Here is a 9,149-nt window from a genome sequence, read left to right as displayed (position 1 = left end):
TCCACTCACTAAACGTGCTAAACAACTAACTGCGTTCGTGACACCCGAGGGTGTTTTTGAGTATCAAGTGTTACCGTTCGGCTTGCGTAATGCCCCTGCCACGTTCCAGAGGCTAATGAACTCTCTGCACGCTAATATGCCAAATTGTCGGGCGTATTTAGATGATATTGTGCTCTTTGACAGTAATTGGGCTGACCACATAGCTAGGTTATGCCAGTTGTTTGCAATCTTGAAAAGGGCAAATCTTACCTTAAATGCTAAAAAGTGTCATTTTGGCCAAGGCATAGTGACGTACCTCGGTTATGAAGTGGGCCAAGGAAAAGTGTTACCTTGGCAACATAAAATCAGTGTTATTCTGGAATATCCAGTGCTAAAGTCTAAACAGGACGTTCAAAGATTTATCGGTATGTGTGCGTACTATCGACGCTTTTGTCAGAACTTTTCCAGTGTTGCCACTCCTCTCACAGACTTGGTGCGGAAAGCCGTTAAATTTAAGTGGTCATCAGACTGTGCAGAGGCATTTAAAAATTTGAAATTGATCTTAGCTTCCGCCCCAGTGCTTGCTAGTCCAAGGTTCGATCGACCATTTAAAATTCATGTCGACGCGTCTGACTCGGGTGCTGGTGCAGTGTTGTTGCAAACTGGGGATGATCAGGTGGAACACCCAGTATATTATTACTCTGTGAAATTTGACAAGGCGCAACGCAGTGGTAGAAATTCAGTGGTAGAAAAAGAGGCGTTGGCGCTAGTATTAACATGTAAAAAGTTTGAAGTTTACCTCACAGGTAATATGGTGGAAGTGTACACGGACCATAACCCACTAGTCTTCCTGACTCAGATGAAGGGTAAGAATAAACGCATCCTCAGGTGGGCATTGTACCTACAGGACTTCAATCTTTCCATTACCCACCTACCGGGCAGGCTCAACGTGATAGCCGAAGCTCTGTCCCGGTTGCCTGAATAACATTCATCTCGGCCACAGGAAGCCATTTACCAACTGTCATGCTTTAGTTAATTTTTTTTTTTAGGTTCTCCTGTGACATTAAATATTCCATGTCCAATTTATTTACTTCCCTGTTTTTTGTTTTTTTTTTGTGTACGTTTTTTTTTTCTTTCAGAGAACTCCTTTGTATTTTTCTTGCAGAGAAATTGCTGTTTACGATTGATTTTTTGTTTTTGTCATATATTTTTTCTTTTTATTCTCTGTATACTCTTACAAAAAAAAAAATATGACTACTATTCTAGTGGTCACATTTTTTTTTTCTCTGAAGGGGGGAGGAGTGTTACGACCCTGGGTTCTTCAGTGGAAACCAGAGGTCAAATTTGAGCTATTAAACTTTCTTATAGTACAGTTGGTGTATCACGAGCGGCAATTGTTTGTATCTTCCCTGCCAGATGTAAGACTATTCTTGTTTCTCAAAGAGCATTTAAAGACTGAGCTGGGGGTTGATTATTAAATACAATACAATACAATACAATTTTATTTACGTAAGGTACATACATACAATAAATTTTTACAAGGATTGGTTGACTTATAGGTAGAGCTAGTACATACAATGCCTAAAGACACTATTACGCAAAGCGTTTTGGGCATGATAAACTTAAATGACAAGCTTAATACTAATTGAGCATAATGAGTAGAATGAAAACAAGAAATGAAAACATAGATGAAAACGCAGCACAAATACAATTATGTCGACAAACAGCGCTCTTTAAAGAAAAACAGACATTGGTTGACAATAGAAGGGTAAGGTAGGTTACAGGGAATTTATTAGGTATAGCTTCGTTTTTAACTTAAACTGGTTGAGAGAGGTACAGTCTTTAACATGGTTGGGAAGGTCATTCCACATTCTGGGCCCCTTGATTTGTAGAGCATTTCTAGTTTGATTAAGTCGTACTCTAGGAATATCAAAACTGTATTTATTTCTGGTGTGGTGCTCATGGGTTCTGTTACAACCTTCTATGAAGCTTTTGAGATCAGGATTGGCATTATAGTTTAGCGTTTTATATATGTATAATACACATGAGAGAATGTGCAGTGACTTAATGTCTAACATATTCAGAGATTTGAGTAGGGGTACCGAGTGATGTCTGGGGCCAGAATTGGATATTGTCCTAATAGCAGCTTTGTGTTGAGTAATTAGAGGACGTAAGTGATTTTGGGTAGTAGAGCCCCAAGCACAAATACCATAGTTGAGATATGGATAGATAAGGGAGTAATAGAGAGTCACCAGGGCAGGGCGTGGTACATAATATCTGATCTTAGAAAGAATGCCCACAGTTTTTGAAACTTTTTTTGATATGTTTAGAATGTGTCCCTGGAAATTCAGCTTGTGGTCAATGAGAATGCCAAGGAATTTGCCATCTAATTTGTTACAAATTTGGGTATTGTTTATTTTGAGATTTATTTGATTAGAGGATTTATTGCCAAACAGAATATAGAAAGTTTTGTCAATGTTAAGGGTGAGTTTGTTGGCAGTTAGCCACAGATGGACTTTATTTAGCTCAGTATTTATTGTGGCATTTAGAGCAAGGGGATCAGGACTGGAGTAAATGAAGGTTGTGTCGTCAGCAAATAGAATTGGTTTGAGGTGTTGGGAGGCATTTGGAAGGTCATTAATGTAGATGAGAAAGAGGAGAGGGCCAAGTATGCTGCCCTGGGGAACACCAATGTTGATGGGTAGGGTGGGAGAAATTGTATTATTTATTTATTTATTTATTTATTTATTTATTTATGCATATACAAGAATGTACATAAGGAATGTGAGGATACAAATATGGTAATTACAGTCTTGTAAAGCACTAGCACGCGCAGCGTTTCGGGCAGGTCCTTAATCTAAGAAAATTTTAATGAGGTAAATACTTGCAAAATTTATAGACAAAAAAATGATAACAGATTACATGAAATGAAAAAAAAAAAAAAGAAGATGAGAGAAAATTGTAGGTACAGTATATTAAAGCACATAGGTAGCTAAGATTGATTGCAATGACAGCTTAAAATGGTAGTTGACAACAAATTGGTAGGCACAATACAGCAGAAACAATATAAGATTGATTGCAATGACAGCTTGAATGGTAGTTGACAAAAATTGGTAGTCACAATACAGCATATGGCTAGCACATAAAAGAAGACAGCAATGAACACAATGATAAGGTTGTTTGATATTACATAAAAATTAGGAGATTGGGTAACACTAGGTACAGAGCAAATTTAAAGCTCAGTGTAGGAAACTAAGAAGATGAAGTTAGGTACTTTTTGGTTTTGCTTTTAAATAAGGCAAAAGTTTTACAGTTTTTCAATTCACTAGGGAGTGAGTTCCATAGACTAGGTCCCTTAATTTGCATAGAGTGTTTACACAGATTAAGTTTGACCCTGGGGATATCAAAGAGATATTTATTTCTGGTGTGGTGATAATGGGTACTATTACATCTGTCCAGGGAGAGTTTCAGAGCATGGTTTGCATTTAAGAACAGGGTTTTGTAAATGTAGTTGACACAAGAGAATGTGTGGAGGGAGTTAATATTTAGCAAGTTTAGGGATTAAAACAAGGGAGCTGAGTGTTGTCTGAAAGCAGAGTTAGTTATAATTCTGATAGCAGATTTTTGCTGTGTGATGATGGGCTTAAGGTGGTTTGCAGTGGTAGACCCCCATGCACAGATACCATAATTAAGATAGGGGTAGATTAGTGCATAATATAGTGAGAGGAGAGCAGAGTTAGGAACATAATAACTGATTTTGGAAAGTATACCAACTGTCTTAGAGACTTTCTTAGTTATGTGTTGAATGTGGGTGCTGAAGTTGAGTCTCTTGTCTAGGAATAGGCCAAGAAACTTGCCATCATTTTTATTACTGATGTTAATGTTGTCTATCTGTAGCTGAATTGCATTTGATGATTTGCTTCCAAATAAGATGTAGTAAGTCTTTTCGATGTTTAATGTTAGTTTCTTCGTTGACATCCATAAGTGGACTTTTTTTAATTCATTATTCACAACATTATTTAGTGTATGTGGGTTGAGGTTTGAGTAGATAAGGGTAGTATCGTCAGCAAACAATATAGGTTTGAGAATATTAGAGACATTAGGCAGATCGTTTATATATATAAGAAATAGAAGAGGTCCTAAGATGCTGCCCTGTGGCACTCCAACGGTAATTGGTAGAGTGGAAGAAGTTGTATCATTGATGGTTACATATTGGTGTCTGTCACTAAGATAGGATCGGATGTAGTCAAGGGCAAGGCCTCGGATTCCATAATGCTGGAGTTTAAGTAAAAGGTAGTTGTGATTAACAGTATCAAAGGCTTTTCTTAGGTCAATGAAGAGTCCAATCGGAAACTCATTTTTGTCAAGGGCTGAGTAGATAATGTCAAGGAGACTAATGATTGCATCATTGGTGCTCTTTTGGGACCGGAAGCCAAACTGGCAGGGGCTGAGTATGTCGAATTTTACGAGGTAGGAATAGAGCTGTTTGTAAATAATTTTTTCAAATATTTTTGATAGAATGGGTAGATTTGATATTGGTCTATAATTGTTTATGTCCGCCGGATTGCCTCCTTTATGGACTGGCGTTACTCTTGCTTTTTTGAGGATATCAGGGAAGGTGTGATACTCTATAGATTTGTTGAACAGTAGTGCTATGGGTGGGGCAAGGGCATGGGAGGCTCTCTTGTACACAATGGACGGAATTTCACTGGTGTTCCCTGCCTTGGTTTTTAGAGAATGTATGATGGACACAACATCTGCCGGGCTGATTGGTGAAAGGAGAAGAGAGTTTGGATAGCTGCCTGAGAGATATGTGTCTGAGTCTGTGGGATTTTACTGGCAAGATTAGCACCAACCGATGAAAAGAAACTATTAAATTCATTTGCCATTTCTAAATCAGTTGACGGTATATCCCCATCCTTGTAGAGTTTTATTTGGTTATGTGAGTGTTGTTTAGTTCCTAGGATACTAGAGATAGTTTTCCAAGTGCTTTTCATGTTGCCTTTTGCTTCATTGAATCTATTCACATAATATGCAAGTTTTGCCTTTCTTATGATACTGGTAAGCATTGATGAGTACCTTTTAGCTACTTCCTTTGAAACTAGGCCAATCCTAACTTTCTTTTCATATTCATGTTTCTTGTTGATTGAGTTGAGAATGCCACTTGTGAGCCATGGATTGTTTAATCTTTTGTCAGTTACTTGCTTGGTAAGAAGGGGACAATGAAGGTTGAATTATTCACAGAAACATATTGGAGCCTGTCAGTAAGGTAGGATTTGAGGTATTGTAGGGAGTGTCCTCTGACTCCATAATGATGTAATTTAAGAAGAAGGTTTTGGTGGTTGACAGTGTCAAAAGCTTTACGCAGGTCCACAAACAACCCAACAGGGAACTCATTTTTATCAAGAGCTGTATGAAGCGAGTTAAGCATACTAATAAGTGCATCGTTAGTGCTTTTTTTGGGTCTGAAGCCATATTGGCAAGGGCTAAGTATATTGAGTTTGGCTAGATATGAGTAAAGCTGCTTATAGATTAGTGTTTCAAAACTTTTTGACAAGTTTGGCAGGATAGATTGTTTGTAGTTGTTAACATCTGTGAGATCACCACATTTGTGGACAGGCGTTACTCTCGCTTTTTTTTAGAATATCTGGGAAGGTTTGGAGTTCAAGTGACTTGTTGAAGAGCAAAGCAATAGCAGGGGCTAAAGATCTGGAGGCTTTTTTGTAAATTAAAGTTGGTATCTCCTCAAGGGCACCAGACTTGGTTTTAAGGGAAAGGATTATCTCATTGACGTCAGTGGAATTAATAGGCTTTAGGTACAGAGACTGTGGATAGTTACCTGTAAGATAGTCCTTAATGTCAGTACTGGAAGATGGAATATCATTTGCAAGGGATGAACCAATGGAAGAGAAGAACCTATTGAACTCAATAGCAGAATCAGAGGCTGAAAGCTGACCATCGTTATTATTTATTTATTTATTTATTTATTTATTTATTTATTTATGCATATACAAGAATGTACATAAGGAATGTGAGGATACAGATATGCTAATTACAGTCTTGTAAAGCCACTAGCACGCGCAGCGTTTCGGGCAGGTCCTTAATCTAAGAAAATTTTAAGGAGGTAAATACTTGCAAAATTATAGACAAAAAATGATAACAGATTACATGAAATGAAAAAAAGATGAGAGAAAATTGTAGGTACAGTATATTAAAGCACATAGGTAGCTGAGATTGATTGCAATGACAGCTTGAATGGTAGTTGACAAAAAAATTGGTAGGCATAATACAGCAGAAACAATATAAGATTGGTTGCAATGACAGCTTGAATGGTAGTTGACAAAAATTGGTAGTCACAATACAGCATATGGCTAGCACATAAAAGAAGACAGCAATGAACACAATGATAAGGTTGTTTGAAATTACATAAAAATTATGAGATAGGGTAACACTAGGTACAGAGCAAATTTAAAGCTCAGTGTAGGAAACTAAGAAGATGAAGTTAGGTACTTTTTGGTTTTGCTTTTAAATAAGGCAAAAGTTTTACAGTTTTTCAATTCACTAGGGAGTGAGTTCCATAGACTAGGTCCCTTAATTTGCATAGAGTGTTTACACAGATTAAGTTTGACCCTGGGGATATCAAAGAGATATTTATTTCTGGTGTGGTGATAATGGGTCCTATTACATCTGTCCAGGGAGAGTTTCAGAGCATGGTTTGCATTTAAGAACAGGGTTTTGTAAATGTAGTTGACACAAGAGAATGTGTGGAGGGAGTTAATATTTAGCAAGTTTAGGGATTTAAACAAGGCTGAGTGTTGTCTGAAAGCTGAGTTAGTTATCATTCTGATAGCAGATTTTTGCTGTGTGATGATGGGCTTAAGGTGGTTTGCAGTGGTAGACCCCCCATGCACAGATACCATAATTAAGATAGGGGTAAATTAGTGCATAATATAGTGAGAGGAGAGCAGAGTTAGGAACATAATATCTGATTTTGGAGAGTATACCAACTGTCTTAGAGACTTTCTTAGTTATGTGTTGAACGTGGGTGCTGAAGTTGAGTCTCTTGTCTAGGAATAGGCCAAGAAACTTGCCATCATCTTTATTACTGATGTTAATGTTGTTTATCTGTAGCTGAATTGCATTTGATGATTTGCTTCCAAATAAGATGTAGTAAGTCTTTTCGATGTTTAATGTTAGTTTGTTCGTTGACATCCATAAGTGGACTTTTTTTAATTCATTATTCACAACATTATTTAGTGTATGTGGGTTGAGGTTTGAATAGATAAGAGTAGTATCGTCAGCAAACAGTATAGGTTTGAGAATATTAGAGACATTAGGCAGATCGTTTATATATCTACTCGGCTCTACTACGGCTCTACTACCCAAAATCACTTACGTCCTCTAATTACTCAACACAAAGCTGCTATTAGGACAATATCCAATTCTGGCCCCAGACATCACTCGGTACCCCTACTTAAATCTCTGAATATGTTAGACATTAAGTCACTGCACATTCTCTCATGTGTATTATACATATATAAAACGCTAAACTATAATGCCAATCCTGATCTCAAAAGCTTCATAGAAGGTTGTATCAGAACCCATGAGCATCACACCAGAAATAAATACAGTTTTGATATTCCTAGAGTACGACTTAATCAAACTAGAAATGCTCTACAAATCAAGGGGCCCAGAATGTGGAATGACCTTCCCAACCATGTTAAAGACTGTACCTCTCTCAACCAGTTTAAGTTAAAAGCGAAGCTATACCTAATAAATTCCCTGTAACCTACCTTACCCTTCTATTGTCAACCAATGTCTGTTTTTTTCTTTAAAGAGCGCTGTTTGTCGACATAATTGTATATGTGCTGCTTTTTCATCTATGTTTTCATTTCTTGTTTTCATTCTACTCATTATGCTCAATTAGTATTAAGCTTGTCATTTAAGTTTATCATGCCCGAAACGCTTTGCGTAATAGTGGCTTTAGGCATTGTATGTACTAGCTCTACCTATAAGTCAAACAATCCTTGTAAATATTTATTGTATGTATGTACCTTACCTAAATAAAATTGTATTGTATTGTATTGTATTGTATTGTATTGTATATATAAGAAATAGAAGAGGTCCTAAGATGCTGCCCTGTGGCACTCCAACGGCAATTGGTAGAGTGGACGAAGTTGTATCATTGATGGTTACATATTGGTGTCTGTCACTAAGATAGGATCGGATGTAGTCAAGGGCAAGGCCAGAGTCGGTTTGTTATTTAAAGACTTCTTTGATCCCAATATTTGTGAAATTGTTCTCCAAGTTTGTTTAATGTTGCTCTTTATTTGGGTAAATTTATCTTCGTAGTATTTAGTTTTGGCTCGTCTAATTATCTTAGACAGCAATAATGAGTAATTCTTTGAGAATTCTTTGGAGACAATTCCCAACCTATACTTCTTCTCAAGGTCATGTTTTTTATTAATAGATTTAAGTATTCCCTTTGTAAGCCAGGGATTGTTAAGCCTTTTGGTTGTGACTTGTTTTGTAAGCATAGGACAGTGGGTATTATAAAGGCTAAGAGTTTTTTGAAGAAAAGATTGCACTGCTAGGTTGATGTCCACTATGTTACCTAACTCGGACTCCCAGTTGACATTATCAGCAGCAGTTATAAAATTGTCTATAGCAGTTTCATTGTGTAGTCTGAAACGTATCTCTCTTGACTCAAGAGGTGGTTTGCTAATGTTAGTTAAGAGAAATGTGGGGTAATGGTCTGTAGTGCTATCGGTGATTATACCTGAAGTAAGCGGAGAGGTTATGTTTGTCCAGATGTGATCTAGCGTCGTGGCAGTGCTATCAGTGATTCTAGTAGGTCTAGTGATTAAGGGTATGAGGAAGCAGGAATCCATACAGTTGAGGAAGCTAACAGCAGTAGGGTGTTCAGGCTCGCAGAGGTCAATATTAAAGTCCCCTGCGATAATTAGGTGGTTTTTGTTCAGTCTGTTATCAAGTATTAGATTTCTAAGGTTTGAGTTGAATTCGGACACATCAGTGTTAGGAATTCTATAAACTGCACCCACAGTCAGGACAGACTCGGCACCCTTGACTCTGAAGCTGGCGAAGATATACTCCCCATAGCAGTCTCTGGTTCTAATTTCTTTTAAGCATGTTAGTTCTTGGTGGTAGTA

Source organism: Procambarus clarkii, chromosome 65 (genome assembly GCF_040958095.1).
Source record: "Procambarus clarkii isolate CNS0578487 chromosome 65, FALCON_Pclarkii_2.0, whole genome shotgun sequence".
NCBI classification, from domain to species: Eukaryota; Metazoa; Arthropoda; class Malacostraca; order Decapoda; family Cambaridae; genus Procambarus; species Procambarus clarkii.
This window is presented reverse-complemented; position numbering follows the sequence as displayed.